General features: G+C 43.9%; 1 non-coding gene across 1 annotated transcript; it reads left to right on the top strand.

Moving 5' to 3' along the window:
• Window positions 1-1342: 1342 nt before the first annotated feature.
• LOC123325141 lies at window positions 1343-1449 on the top strand. The gene has a single exon (XR_006540251.1). It is a non-coding gene; the product is annotated as a U6 spliceosomal RNA (small nuclear RNA).
• Window positions 1450-15406: the final 13957 nt, after the last annotated feature.

A 15406-nucleotide genomic window follows, 5' to 3' on the forward strand; every position in this document is an offset into this window, starting at 1 on the left:
ATATACTCTCATTTTTAGATGTAGGGCCAAGACCTTTCTTTGTGTATGGATGTACTGATTGGCATTTCACCAACATCTTTCTTGCATGAGCTATACCCAGAATACATTGATTGCCATTTTCAGTTTTGATTTCTTTAACATGGATTGGAAACTGAAAAATATTTGAGAAACTATCTGAATGCAGAATCCTAGATTTTTTTTTATGATTTTTCCCCTTCTTTTTCAGTTGTCTCACTAATACATAATTTCATAAAATTTTTAAGCAACTTGCTGTTACAGTCTTTCCAAACAGCAACATTAGTTTAGTACTCATATTTTATTGGTTTATATAACATTTAGTTAAATTATATAATAAGAATAATATGCACAGCTGGCATAAACAGGCTGAGTTAAAAACAAATGACTCTTGGTAAGCATGCAATTCAACCAAATGGGGGAGCGCAAGTGCACGGCATCCTAGCCATGAAGGTTTGATGAGCCATGAGTGTAAGTCAGTATGTTATACAAAAGAATTGATGGTGTCACTTAAGCCAGTGAGCCAGGTAAGTACAGGTTGTTTAAAGTTTTATTTTAATAGTATCAGTAATAATAACTTACTGAGTGCTTAATAAGTGCCAGGCATCACGCCAAATGCCTCTATACATATCTCAATTAATCATTACCTGAAGCAAGTATTATCATTCCCATTTTATAGATAAGGAAACTGAAGCTCAACACAGTTCAGTAACTCTCCCAAGTTCTTCTAGCTGGTAGGTGGTAGAGCTGAGTTTCTGTTCAACTCTAAAATCCGTGCTTTTATGTGCTACACTATGTTATTTCTATTATTTGTCTTGTGGATAAATGAAGGACTGAAGGCAAGTATCCAGAGGACAGGAAGAGGCTACGAGTTGGGAGACATTTTCCTACAGTTGGGAAAGTGTCCCTTGAAGAGCAACTGGTTCATTCTTGGCAGTTTCCTGAGGTGAGAGGGGTCCCTAAGGAAAGGGTTGGATGGGGCGCCTGGGTGGCTCAGTTGGTTGGGTGACTGCCCTCGGCTCAGGTCATGATCCTGGAGTCCCAGGATCGAGTCCCGCATCGGGCTCCCTGCTCAGCGGGAAGCCTGCTTCTCCCTCTCCCACTCCCCCTGCTTGTGTTCCTGCTCTTGCTATCTCTCTCTGTCAAATAAATAAATAAAATCTTTAAAAAAAAAAAAAAAGAAAGGGTTGGATGTTCTTAGAGAGGTTGGGAGTGGGGAGGAGGCCCACAGAGAGATGGAGGAAGCCTAGACCTGGTGCTGGGATGTGTCAGTCCTGTCTCCTGTATCTATTCCAGACTTCTGACTGCCATCAACATTGGCCTCCCTGTGCTCGCTTCGGCAGCACATATACTAAAATTGGAACCATACAGAGAAGATTAGCATGGCCCCTGCACAAGGATGACACGCAAATTCATGAAGCGTTCCATAAAAACAAAAACAAAAACAAAACCACATTGGCCTCCCTTTAGTTCAATCCCGCCTTCTTTTCTTTCAGTTGAATCTTTTCAGGCTGGAATCTTTAAACTTAATTACAAAATGAAACGAAAACAACAAAGCTACACTCTCAATGCCTGGACTCAGGACCCCAAACATACTAGCAGCTCAACCACAGAGCAGCTTGGCTACCAAGGCTCATGGGCCAAACACCTCCGCATTTCAATTTCTCATCTCAGCCCTGGGTGGATCAAGCATAATGGATTCAGGCTGGCACCATGGCTGGACCTGGGGCCGGGGCAGGGGGGGGCACTCAGTTCTTCCCCAGACCTCCTCCTTTTTTTTTTTTTTTTAAGATTATTTATTTGAGAGGGAGAGAGGGAGAGAGAGAAAGCACCAGAGAGGGGAGTGTCAGAGGGAGAAGCAGACTCCCTGCTGAGCGAGGGGCCCGATGCGGGACTCAATCCTGGGATCACCTGAGCTGAAGGCAGACGTTTAACTGACTGAGACACCCAGGCATCCCTCCAGACCTCCTTCTTAGCTGCCTTCTCTGAGCATCTGTCCTCTAACCAGCTGCACACCTCTGCACATCAGAGCTGCCTAAGCCCAGGCATCCTGGTCTCCTGGTGAGGAACAACAGTCAAGGTCTGGCTCCTCCTATGTTTTTCAATCCCTCCTCCCTCCTTGCCCCTATCCATCCCCACATCTCCTGCTTCCTGGATGACTCTTGTCCTTAGAAGAGGAGGCCCTGCTCCCACTCTCAGGCCCATTTTTCCCTGTCCTGTTAAATCCTGTTACCTGAAGCACACCTACTGGCTGAGATTTAGGTTCACTCAGGTTCCCAGCTGATATTTGGGTCTAGCCTCTCCTTTGCCTTGTGCCTTGGAGAAAGCATTATATTCCCTGGCACTTCATGTCTCATGCTGGATCCCTCCAATGGCCTGGAGCAGATTCCTCACCTCCTACAAATTGTTCTTTCTGCTTGGAATGCCCTTCTATCCTTTCTTACTTGGCTACTTTTTAGTTATCCTCTGGATCACAGCTTAGATGTCACCTCCTCTAAGAAGCTCCTCTCATTCCACATCTGTGTTGGGTGCCTTTTTAGCTCTTAAAACACTATACTGAAATGGACTCATTACTTATATGTCTCCCACGCTGGTCTCTGAGCCCTGAGAACCTGTATCTTGTTCACTAGTGTGTCCCAGCACCTAACAGTGTTTGTCATGTGGTAGGTGCTCAGCGAATGTTGTTTATTTAGCTTTTTAATCAATCGATGATTAAACCCCTTCTGGTTTGAAAGCCTGACCTACTACCCATCAACTTTCATCTGCTGTATAAGGATAGTTTTGTCTCCCTGGTCATGTGTGGGGGCAGAATGACTCTAGTGAATGAGGTCACCCAGTCACCCACCTCCTCGATGGACACGTCCAGGTTTCCAGAAACCTTCTGACCTCCTATCTATAGATTTTCCAATATCAAAAATATTGTATATGGGGCGCCTGGGTGGCTCAGTTGGTTAAGCAACTGCCTTTGGCTCAGGTCATTATCCCAGAGTCCTGGGATCAAGTCCCACATCAGGCTCCCAGCTCAGCGGGGAGCCTGCTTCTCCCTCTGACCCACTCCCCTCTCATGCTGTTTCTCTCTCTCTCTCAAATAAATAAATAAAATCTTAAAAAAAAATACTGTATATGGACAATGTATTATCAATCAAGGTAGACTAGGTTTGTAGCTGTAACAACCCCCTATCAGCGGTTTAAGATAAGGAAGGTTTATTTCTCCTTCACACCGTATGTGCATTATGGTTGGGTGGGGACTCTGCTTTGCACGGACAGTTCTCAAGAACCCAAGCATGGCTCTAAGAAGTCTTGTGGTTAGGGGCACCTGAGTGGCTCAGTTGGTTAAGCATCTGACTCTCGATCTCAGCTCAGGTCTTGATCTGGGGGTTGTGAGTTCAAGGGCCCTGTCATGCATGCAGCCCAGCGTGGAGCCTACTTAAAAAAAAAAAGTCTTGAAGTTAAAAAAAAAGTTTAAATCCTGTTTACATGTGTTTAACCTTCTGTTTCTCAAATTATTTGACCTTAAAACTCTTTCTCTTATATAACACCTATTTCTTTTTTTTTTTTTTAGATTTTATTTATTCATTTGAGAGAGAATGAGATAGAGAGAGCATGAGAGGGGGGAGGGTCAGAGGGAGAAGCAGACTCCCCGCCGAGCAGGGAGCCCGATGCGGGACTCGATCCTGGGACTCGATCCTGGGACTCCAGGATCATGACCTGAGCCGAAGGCAGTCGCTTAACCAACTGAGCCACCCAGGCGCCCTATAACACCTATTTCTATCCTATGGACCTCATGCTCAGAAATGCCAGTCTAAAGAGGATGAAGCATAACAGATTTCTGTGAGACTTCTAATAGGTGATAAAATAAGAGTAAAGCAGTCTCTGCTCAGATTTACTGATGTTTAAAATGTGTTCAAATATCTGTGGGTCCTTACTTTGTGCCAAGTGAAGTGCTCTGCCAGGTGCTGGGGATATAGGACTTGCAAAATGTATATGGTCCTTGCTGTCATCAAGCTTCCCTTCCAGTGGGGAAGACACATATTAAACCACTAACAGCCACCCTCACTATGCACACAAAGTAAATATGTTCCAAAGTGCTATGGAAGAAAGGCACAGGGTATGCTATGAGAGTGTGTAATAGAGTGACCTTACCTAGTCATGTAAAGCTGCCCCAAGGAAATTAATCTACTATTTAGTCAGGCAACGTGAGGGTGGAGAGTAGAGGTTGTGGGTAGAGATGGGAAATGTATCAGGCAGAGAAAACAGCATGTTTAAAGGCCCTGAGATAGGAACACAGAGGTCAGTAAATTTGGAACACTTTGAGAAAGGGGGATGAACAAAGGGCCATATCATGCAGGCCTCACTGGTCAAGTGGACATTTTGAGTTTTATTCTGAGAGCGGTGGGAGCCAATGAAAGGGCTCCCAATCCAACAGGGAAAATGCAGACACATTCAGCTATTTATTTGTATGGCTTTTTAGACTATTTCATTGGCATAGCACATTATGCTTTACAAAATACTTTCGTGTCATTATCTTATGTCTTCCTTGCAGCAGCTTCTGAAGGAAATAGTTCAAATACTAGTATGGATGGGAATGTGAGGCTCAGAGATGTAAGCAATGTGTCTAGTGACCCAGTCCGGGAGAAGACATCCATATCCTGGTCGTTTTACTTCTTAGGCTAGACATGCAGAGAAAGCACTGGCTCTGCATGAGTCTATCTTGGAATCTGTGTCCTTACTGGCAGGGAGGCCTTTTACTGAGGGCTATATAGTGGGAAGAGTGGTTAAGTGCTCAGGCCAAGTGTCTGCCAAACTGAAGTTCAAATTCCAGCTCAGCAACCACTTACTAGCTAGCTATCCTCTAGCAAGTTCATTAACCTCTCTGACCCTCACACTCCTTATTTGTAAACTGGGGGTAATCATACTGACCTCATAGTTGCTATAAAGATTAAATGAGATAATGCAAAAGGTGAAAATGTCTGACACTTAGTAGGAGCTCAACAGATATCAGTTCGATTTTTTAGAGAAATAACTGACTCTTTATTTTGGAACCTTGGGATATACTGAATGTGGAACTTAAATGAAGCTAAAATCCCTTCATACCAGGGTTCATTGTATATGAAATGGGTTGAATTCTTGTGTGATTTGCAGACATTCAAGATGGTACAGAGGAGGAAGAAGTTCTGGGGCCCTTTTCAATAACAATGTTGATGCTCAAAGTGAAGTCTTTACAGCTAGCACTTCTACCTTCTATACTGTGTAGGAGAATTCTGCAGGTAATTTCCCTGGGAGCTAAGTGCAGGGGAGTAATTGCCCAGGTGTTCTCCCAGGTGGCTATTTAGTGATGGCCTTGAGAACCACATTCAAGGAGCTGTCTAGGGGTCAGGACCCTGGAAAAACAGCATTTAAGGGTCTCAGAGTTCTGCTAAACATTAGCTGAAAGGCGTTCCCAGAGAGTTGGCAGGGATATTAAGGTGAAGTGCAAAGGCCTGGAGTGCGGGGAATATCTGTGATTCACTGGGTATCCTTGACTGTTTGTGGGGCTTCTAATTCAGGGCAGCATAGACCTTTGTGGGACCTGCCCTCCTCCCTGGGGTATGATGTTGTACTCTGAGAACTTTATATGGAAAAAGATAGGCCTTGAGTTTTCCTAGCTTTGCAGTTAATCTTTGCTCTTGAAGATGGGCCTGCCAGAAATGGGTGGAAGGTTGAGTAGGGTCTCAGAGAAGTCTAATCAGTGACTCTCAAACATTTTTACCCTGACTCACAGCCTGAAATATATTTTGCATGGTGACCCAGCATGCTGGCTCTCTCTCTCTCTCTCACACACACACACATATACACCTCTGAAACAAAATTTTAGTAAGCAGTACCTATACTTCCATATGTGATGCACCTTGGTATTTTACTTTCTATTTTATTCTATTTCGTTAAATTGATTTCATGACCCCGCTAATGGAATGCAACCTGCACTTTGAGAAATATTGGTCTTATAGATGATGACTTGTCCTTGAAGGTGATTGAGGAAGATGTTATCCATGAATAATGAAATTCAGATGAGCAATGCCAAAGGCTGAACAGACAGACTGTATACTTTAAATGCTCATAGCAGATCCAGAATCTGGCTTTATGTCACTTCTGGACATTGAGATTAGAGACAGTAAAAATAATAAGAAAAATAACAACACTTACTAAGGACCTACTCAGTGCAGAGAACTGGGCTAGGTACTTGAGTGGGATAAAAATATAAATAGTAAATACTCTCTCTACTTAAAAGTGTTCATAACCTAGTGGAAAAGATGGACTGGATCATAAACACAAGAATATGAGGAGATTTCAGGCCAACATATCAGACTGAGTTGATGTAGGAAGATGTCTCTCACTAGAAATATAAACTTTATAATTGCTTATGATAAATTTAAAAACATATAAAATATAACAATTGAAAAGTACATAACCACATTTTAAAGCAGTAAACGGAAGTTTCTAAGTGCCAGGAATGAAAAGAAAACTCAGAACCAAAGTGGCCATGGGGAGCTCACAGAGGCCTTGGATCCAGTACTATGTCATAAGAGCTAGAGTTTAACAGTGATGAGGATAGAAGAGTGAGCCCCAGGCCACTGCATTTTGGGGAATTGGAGCTGAGCTTCCTTCATGAACTTAGGAGCCATGAAGTGTTACTTATCCATGAAACAGGAACTGGAAAACTCCACTCAGGATGAGGACTCAGTAGAAAAGCTTGTCATCTTTCTGTGGCTGAGGGTGGAATAAAAATTATTCTGTGAGAAATTAGAAACCCAAGCCTGTGCTGAACATAGATGTGCAGTGTAAATTTGCACTACTCACAAGGTGTAGGAAACTCAATTCAAGAAAATAACAAGTAAAATGGTCCAGAAATAGTGAGACTCATAGAGTCCCAGCAGAGGCAAAACTGCCTGACATGATGCTTCCTCCATGGCCAAGGGCATTTAAGTCTCTTACAGAAACCAAGTTCTGCTGGAGATGAGTTCACAATAAAGAACTTCGAACCACAAGAAGAAATGAACCACTACAGGGGTGCCTGGGTGGCTCAGTCAGTTAAGCGTCTGCCTTCAGCTCAGGTCATGATCTCAGGGTCCTGGGATCAAGCCCTGCATTGGGCTTCCTGCCCAACAGGGAGCCTGCTTCCTGCTGAGCAGGGAGCCTGATGCGGGGCTCAATTCCAGGACCCCAGGATCATGACCTGAGCCGAAGGCAGATGCTTAACGACTAAGCCACCCAGGCGCCCCAGTAAATAAAATATTTTTTAAAAAATGAGAATCAGCAAAGACAATACATTGGAGAATTCAAATAACTATATAGGTAATGAAACAATATGGAAAATACTTTAAATAAAGATATTTAAAATATTCCCCCTAAAAAGGAAAGAATAAAATCCCAAAGGCAAGAATACAGCATAATGGAAAAGAAAAGTAGAATTTAAAGAACCAAATAAAATTTCTAGAAATAAAATATTGAAATAAAAACAACTCAATGGAGTGGTTAAGCAGTTTATAACACTGCTGAAGAGAGAATTGGTGAATTGGAAGGCAAATTGGAAAGTACCCAAAATGCCCCTCACAGAGTTAAAATCATGGAAAATATGAAGAAGAAGCTAAGAAACATGAGAAATAAAATGAGAAGGTCCAGTAGAGATATTAGAAATTCCAGAAGAAGAGAACAGAGAGAAAAGGGAGAGTAGCAATATATAAAGATTCAATGGTGGCAAATTGACCAGTATTGAATGCAAAAAAAAATAAGCTGTCAATAAGAAGGAACACAACTGGATTTCCAAGCAGAATAAATGAAAATATATATACACCTAAAAACATTAGTGATTCTGCAGAACATCAAAGATAAAAATCTTAAAAGCAACCAGCATAATGACAATCAGACAGGCAGCAGGCTTCTCGTTAGGAGCAATAGGAACCAGAAGAGAAATAATTACAGCCTCAAAATGCTGAAGGAAATAACTGTCAACTTAGAAAACTATACCCCAGATAATTATCATTCAACACAGAGAGGGTGAAATAAAGACAATTTCAGATACAAATGAAAGAGTTTACTATTCATAGATCCTTGCTAAAAGAATTTCTAAAAGATTTTGGTGAGAAATTGAACCCAAAAGGAAGAATTGGGCTAACAGAAGCCATGGCGAGCAATGAAATTGGTAAATATGTAGGTAAATCTAAACAATAATAATTATTAATAATAATTTTTTGAAAGAGTATAAAAATATGGTGGAACTAAAATACTAATCAATAAATTACATGAAAAATGGAAGAGCTTGGTTTACATTCTAAGATCCTTCTATTGTTTAACAGGAGAACAGAAATACACATTAATATTAGTCTTTAAGTAACATAGGCATGTTTAAAAAATTAAGAGTAACTCTGTTTGGCTAGAAATAGAATGCTTAACTTCCAAACCAGTAAAAAAGAAAATTAAAAAAAAAACAATAAAGAAAACGCATCAATATTGTAGAAGGTATGGAAGAGGGAAAGCAAAGAAAAAGCATCAAAACAAAACACAGAGATGATAGAAGTAAGTCCAAATGCATTAATCACAATAAAGGTAGACATATCAAATTTTCCCATTAAAAGAGACTTTCAGTTTGGAGTTTTAAAAAATCCAGGCATAGGCTGTTCACAAAAGACTTGCCTAAAATAAGGTCACAGAAAGATTGAAAATAAAGATATAAAACAAGATATGCTAGGCAAATATTAACCAGAAGGAAGGTAGGCTAGCAATATTGATATCAAACAAGAATTTAAGGGACGCCTGGGTGGCTCAGTCGGTTAAGCATCTGCCTTCAGCTCAGGTCATGATCCCAGGGTCCTGGGATCGAGTCCCGCATCGGGCTCCCTGCTCCGTGGGGAGCCTGTTTCTCCCTCTGCCTCTGCCTCTCTCTCTCTATCTCTCATGAATAAATAAATAAAATCTTTTAAAAAAAAAAAAGAATTTAAGAGCAAAAGCACTAATAAGGATAAAATGGGATATTATTTATTGATAAAAGGAAAAGTCCAACAAGGAGATTTGCTCATCAGCCGGCTGGGGCCGTCCTGCCTGAGCAGCTTGAGTCCAGCCTGGAGAGGCTCCCCTGTCTTGAGGAGCTGAGGGACAGCTCCCTAGTCTGACTGTATTGCTTTGTCTTGCACCTGCCTGGGCTGGGGACGGTACAACACAGTGCACTGCTAGGAAAAAACATGCTGTTTTTCTCAGGTACAGCTTATAACTGTTCCATGATTTAGGTACTTGTTTATTGTAAACTTTTAGTATTTGGATTTTGCAAGTTTTGGGGGTGAGAAGAAACCATTAACCAGAATTCCCCAAAACCGGGAAGGGGTAACAACACTGGGCTGGAAAAGAACTAAATCCTCCATGGGATTCAAAAATAGCAAATACCACTGATACGCCCTTGGGATTTCTCTCAAACTCACTCTGTGAGTGGGAGGGACCCAAGGGGCTCTAGAATTTGAGGCCAAATTGGAGGGTTTGGTATATATCCTTTAGTGGATCAGATGACAGGAAGCTGGATGAGGCTTACAATCTGGAGACCTGGAGTCCTGTCCCTATTTGTGAAATTGGATCAGCATGTTGTGTTCCAGCCTCAAGGTGACCCGACATCTACAGATACTTAGAACCACACCTTCTGGGTATACCTCCCCTTGTATACTGTGTCCCTCCAGACCTATTACAGTGTGGTTGGTCCATGGGACTTGGCAATGTGGCTTTCTTGGCTTCATCTTTTAAACTCTGGTCAGCACGGCCTAAAGCCAAGGCCTTCCCCTTTATGATGGAGTTGTTCTCAAGAGTTTTTATTTGCCTATCCTTTGGAGAGTTTGTGAGTTTATTTCTGTGACATGTACCTCTTGAGGGTCTGCCCAGCATCTTTGGGAACAACTCTCTCCATCCACAGGGGTGGATTCCTAGGAGGCATTTTTGGCCACAGTTGACTGAGGTAAGGTCAGATACCTCACACAAAAGAAGCCAATCAGATTCCTACTCTTGGGAGTTGGGAATTTGAACTGTTGGGGCCAGGGACTAGGATGCTTACAAGTAGAGTCACATGATGGCACCAGGAAGGAGAAGGCTCATGGGCTTCAGCTTCTAGGGACACAGAGCTGCTTTGGCTTCTGCCTTTCCCAAGCCTAGATATGTGATGATACTCCTGAATATCCTCAGTAAACATCCCTTTGTGCTTAAGCTAGCTCGGATTTCTTTCTGCCATTTTCAGCATTTTTTTTTTTTGGTAGCCTTATAAACATGGCTTAAAGAAGGGATCCCCTCTTCAGTAGGAAGGGTCTTCTAGCAATTCATAGAACTGCCAATTCAGAAGGTTTGAACTGAAGGGCTAAGGGCTCCAAAATGTAGCTTAAGGGCTCTAAGGTGGCAGCAGGTCAGTCCACTCCAGAACAGGGGCTGAGTCTGCCTGTCATCCATTGAGTAGGACTACATTTTCTCATCCTAGGAGCAGTCACTGGAAAGCTCTGACCTGGCTTTTCCCTGTTCAGCAGGCAGCCCAGCCTTCCACTACACCAGAAGCAGTAGATATACCAAAGTGTCCCATTTAATAGCACTGAGCCAAGCAACGAGTAAAATACTCCAGGATTAAAAATGTGTTGAAAGAACTAAGCAGGGAATCAGGGAAAGACACCATAATGAGTCATTGTGCAATGTGGAGCTGTATCCAAATGGTGGGGTTCTCTGAAGACATTGGCTAAACTTGATCCTGTGGAGTGATATTCTTTGTAGACGTTTGGTGTACATGATCTTGTATTCTACATGTACCATGGGTTTACCTGTTCCTGTGGGTGGTATTCTTAGAGACCATTGATATATCTAATCTTGCAGGCAGTTTTCCAGGAAACCATGGTTGTATCTGTTTGTATGGAGTGGGGTCCCTTCTAGACCAGAAGGATACCTAGTCATGTGGGAAGATGTGCCTGGGGCCACAGGTATACCTACACTGCTTCTGAAGGCACGGTATCTCCAAAGACCACAGTCATAGCTGGTCTTGACCAGCACAACTTCCCCATTCTTATCAAGACCTCCTAAATGATAACAGCTTCCTTTCTTAAAAATAAATGCCACTAGAGAAGAGTGCCAACTAATACAGGTAGAAGGAATTGTAGAATTAGAAAATTCACCATCTTATAACCACTATAGTTACAACTGATTCAGGTAAGATCATCAATGGATCCTAAATTCCCTGTATAAAAGATATTTAGAGGACAAGATATTCACACAGTCTCAAATCCCACCTCTGCCCCCATCATAACCTAGTACTTAGAGAGGGCAAAGGGCACCTTTACAATGGAGAAATTTGGATGATGCTACCTTAAAAATGATCAAACTTATCATCACCAATAATGAGAGAAACTGATATCCTATGGCTCCTGATAAGATGCACTGAGAAGGAAACATCACCTTGCCCAAAATGTTTAGCCTGAATTTAATCATGAGGAAACAATCAGACAAATCCAAATTGAGGGACATTCTTCTGCCTGGATTTTCCAAAACTCATGAAAGACACACCCCCCCCCAAAAAAAGAAGTTGGAGAACTATTACAGAATAAAGGAGATTAAAAAGACAAAAATAAACACAATGAAAGATCTTGGATTGGGGTGAGGGAGGGGCAGTTATAAAGAACATTATTGGGACAATTGAAGGGTTTTGAATATGAACTCATATATGAGGCAAAGGTTAAAATCTCCTGAAAGTGATCATCACACTGTTCAGTGCAGACGAATGTCCTTGTTCTTAAAAGATAACTGCGGAAGTATTTCGGGATGAAGTGTCATCTCTCTCTGTCAAATAAATAAATCTTCAAAAAAAAAAAAGAAGAAGCTTAAGAGCCACATTGACCACATACAGTGTGTGGACCTGGATTAGAAACCAATTCAGGGAAATTTGAATAAGGAATAGATATCTGATGAGAGTAAGAAATTATAGTTAATTTTTTATTTAAGTGAGATGATGCTATTGGGGTAATGTTAAAAGAGTCCATAGCTTTTAGAAATGCATATTAAAATATTTATGGGTGAACTGATTTGATGTCTGTAGCCAAATAGTCCTGGCGGACAGAAGAAATAAGATCAGCTATATGTTGATAGTTGTTGAAACCAGTTGATAGGTATATTGATATATAGGTATATGGATTTTTAAAAAATATATTTGAAACTCTTCAGAATAAACTTTTAACAAAGAAGTAAACCCAAGCCACTCCGATATTCTCAATATATTCTCCCCAAGAAGGCTCACAGGTAGAATACAGGTGAGGTCTGAGAGGGAATTCCCAGTGGAAGGTCAAGCCCAGGGCAATCCTCTTTCAAGTGGAGCACTGCTCACTTGGAGCCGGGGGGCGGGGGGGGGGGGCGGGGGGGAGGCTCTGTCTTGTGTGTTTTAAATCAAACCAGTTCCTCTTGGGTGGAAGCAAAATATAACCTAGGTTGGAGCAGCTCCCTGCTCCAACCTAGGTTAAGGAATGAGGTTTGCAAAGTCTCGTAGGTTGGATCCAGGGTAGAGGGAGGAGGTGAAATTAGCTGTCTTTTTTGGTGAGGCTTGGATGAGGTTGACGTCTGAGATCAGAGATCAGAATGGGGCTGGAGGGATGGGTGTGTCATTAAGGTGCGTGTTCTCTGCTGAGACCTAAGAGGCTTCAAGAGCAGACCTTCCTGGCCTTCATGCTTTTGTCGTTGATGCCAGTTCTCTGGGATGGAGACAAAGGTCCCATCCATCTCTCCCCATTGGCCCTCACACGGCCCATCTGGAGGCCCCTCTCCTTCCCACACTGTTCCCCTCTTTTCTCTGTCCAGTTCTCTGACCCATTTACATTCTCTCCCTCCTCGAGCTCCCTCCTTATCTCCATTCGCTCTTCCCTGTCCTCCGCCCTACCAGACACCCCAGTTCAGGTCCAGAAGGACAGCTTTTATGTGGCTTGTAAAATTCTATTATATCTGTATTCAAAACCTAGCAGCTGAGAAACACTGGTAATAAGCGTGTTATTAAGCGTGTAAATACACTTCCACTCCAAGGCCTCCAAGGGGCAGGGGCCAGTTTCTCAGCCTGGGTATCTCCCCTGCTTGTAAGTCCCTCCCCACCTGGCCTCCACCCCAGACTTGGACCTTGTGCCGAGGCCCAGGCCTCCTCCAGTCTCCAACCACCACCGTCCTGCAAAACTCAGACTCTTGGAGAAAGGGGGCGGGGGAGAGGGCCGAAGAAAAAAAACATTAGGAAAAAAACTCCCACCCAGAGAGCATTCTTTCTGCAGCACTCAGGAAAAAGGATGTCTCACAGGGGACGGGAAGGCGAAATTTTTTCACATCCAAATGGATTGCAATTTCCCTCCATTTAGCACCTGAAGGTAATTAGCTCGAAGAGACTGCCGAGTGCGAAACACGTTCACGGAACATTAACTCTCACACATTCTCCAGTTGCAGGGAATTAATAGGAAAGATTAAAGTTTAAAGAGAGCAAAATGCCATTACCTCGCCAGCCACCTCTCTCCGCGGCAGTATCCAGCCCCCGAAAACCTTCGGCCAGTGCTTGGGCTGGGGCTCGGGTCTCAGCCTCCAGCCTCCAGCCTGCCTGGCTGGGGCATCTGGGTTGCCCCATGAAGAGGGCTAGCATGTGCTGATTGCACACACGTGTACAAAAAAGGGAAGCTTTGACCCTTCACGAGGCCAATGCAAGCCCCTTCCCATCACCGAGAAGTTTGGGGTGGGCAGGGCAGTTGTGTTCTCATAGGCTGACCCCTGGCGTTGGTGTGTATGGTGGCCCCGGGTGGGGGGATGCTAGGAAGGGTTAGGAGCATGGGTGTGCCCTGTGGTTTGGGCACAGAGGGTGAGATCTGGCAGCTCGGCTGGCGAGAGAGAAATGGAGGGTGTCAGTCCCACCTTGGGTGTGTGTAGGGGCACTGAGTGAGGTGGTGGGGGGTGTCGCTACCACCCTCGTGCGGCAGACAGGAGCCCCAAACGTGTGTGCACACACATGCGGGCTCCCGCTGCCCCACACGGACAGCCTTTGTCACTCTGCATTCTCAAAGTTTATGTAGCCTTCAAGTTTGAAACGTTTCTGTGTTGCTTCAGTATTTTAGGAAAAGATGAAAGGCAGAGAGAGGAAGACAGAGAGAGAGAGTGGGGGAGAGAGAGAGAGTGAGGGAGAGAGAGAGGGGCAGAGGCAGGCAGGAGAGAGAGAGCGCGAGATGAAATTGAGACATGGAAGAATTTATTGCCCAGAAAATTCCATTCTGCTATCTGATTCAAAAAGTCCAGTCCCCCCAGCTTCGGAAAATCTATTTTCCACATTTTAATACCCTGCAGAACAGTCCTCATAACTCATCCGAGTGTGTTAAGCACAGTTTTATTAGATCTGAAACAAATTTTGGTGGGGAGATACTATAGGTCATTAACCATGGAGTAATTTTATCCTTGTTTCCCTAATGATGCCATAATGGCGAGCGAATTTCTTAACTAAAGACCAAAGAACATTTTGAAGGTCAGTTTCATCTGTGAGCTCCTTCAAGCGCTTCTCAGAGAAGATTGGAAAACTCGCCGATTTTTTGAAGAGTCATTAATAATGTGAAAGCTGAAAGCACCCTCCATTTGCGTTCCTGCTTTTTACCTTTTAATTTTATATCGTCCCCGCTCAGAGCCCCGCTCCCACTCCCTCACCCTCCTCTGGACTTCCCGCCTGCCTACCCAGCCCACGCAGGGAACAAGGCTGCCCCGTACCAGGTACCAGGCTAGCTGTGAGGGGCAGGCGGGGGCGGCAGTAGGGGAGGCAGAAGAGCTAGAGAGGCCGGGGCCCCACTGAGTTGGGGGGGCCTTTGCTATATTCCCAGCACATGGGGCACTGTGTGAGGATATTGTTATAGGCATGGTACACGTGTGTGTGTGTGTGTGTGTGTGTGCATGGGTGCAAATGTGCAGTACAGGGGACTGGGGTCTCTGGATTGTGTGCTGGCTGTGCACACACATGCTGGGGACCCATGGGGACCTAGTAGTCTCCATAAGTGGGTGCCCCCTGTTGGAAGCAGGCAAGGACAGGGAACTGAAAATCAGCACTGGGTCCAGTGGCCTGGGCAGTGGGTCATGGGGGGACTTGTGTGTCTCCCAACAGAGCTGGACACCACGTGGAGCGCATGAAACAATTTAGAGCATGTTGTAAGCCCTGATTACATGTGTGTGCAGACAAGCGTGTATGTCCTGGGGGTGGTGAGGTCATCAAGGCAAGAGCCCCGAGGACTGAGCCCACTGGCAAATATTTAGACAGTGGAAACAGTGACCATTGTCTGTCCAACCCTCACTCCCTAGACCACTCACCCCTTGCTCCCCAGGCCTGGAGCCCCTCATTTGCCCACTTTGCTTGCCTCCTGAC

This window comes from Neomonachus schauinslandi, chromosome 6, assembly GCF_002201575.2.
Source record: "Neomonachus schauinslandi chromosome 6, ASM220157v2, whole genome shotgun sequence".
In the NCBI taxonomy this organism is placed as follows: Eukaryota; Metazoa; Chordata; class Mammalia; order Carnivora; family Phocidae; genus Neomonachus; species Neomonachus schauinslandi.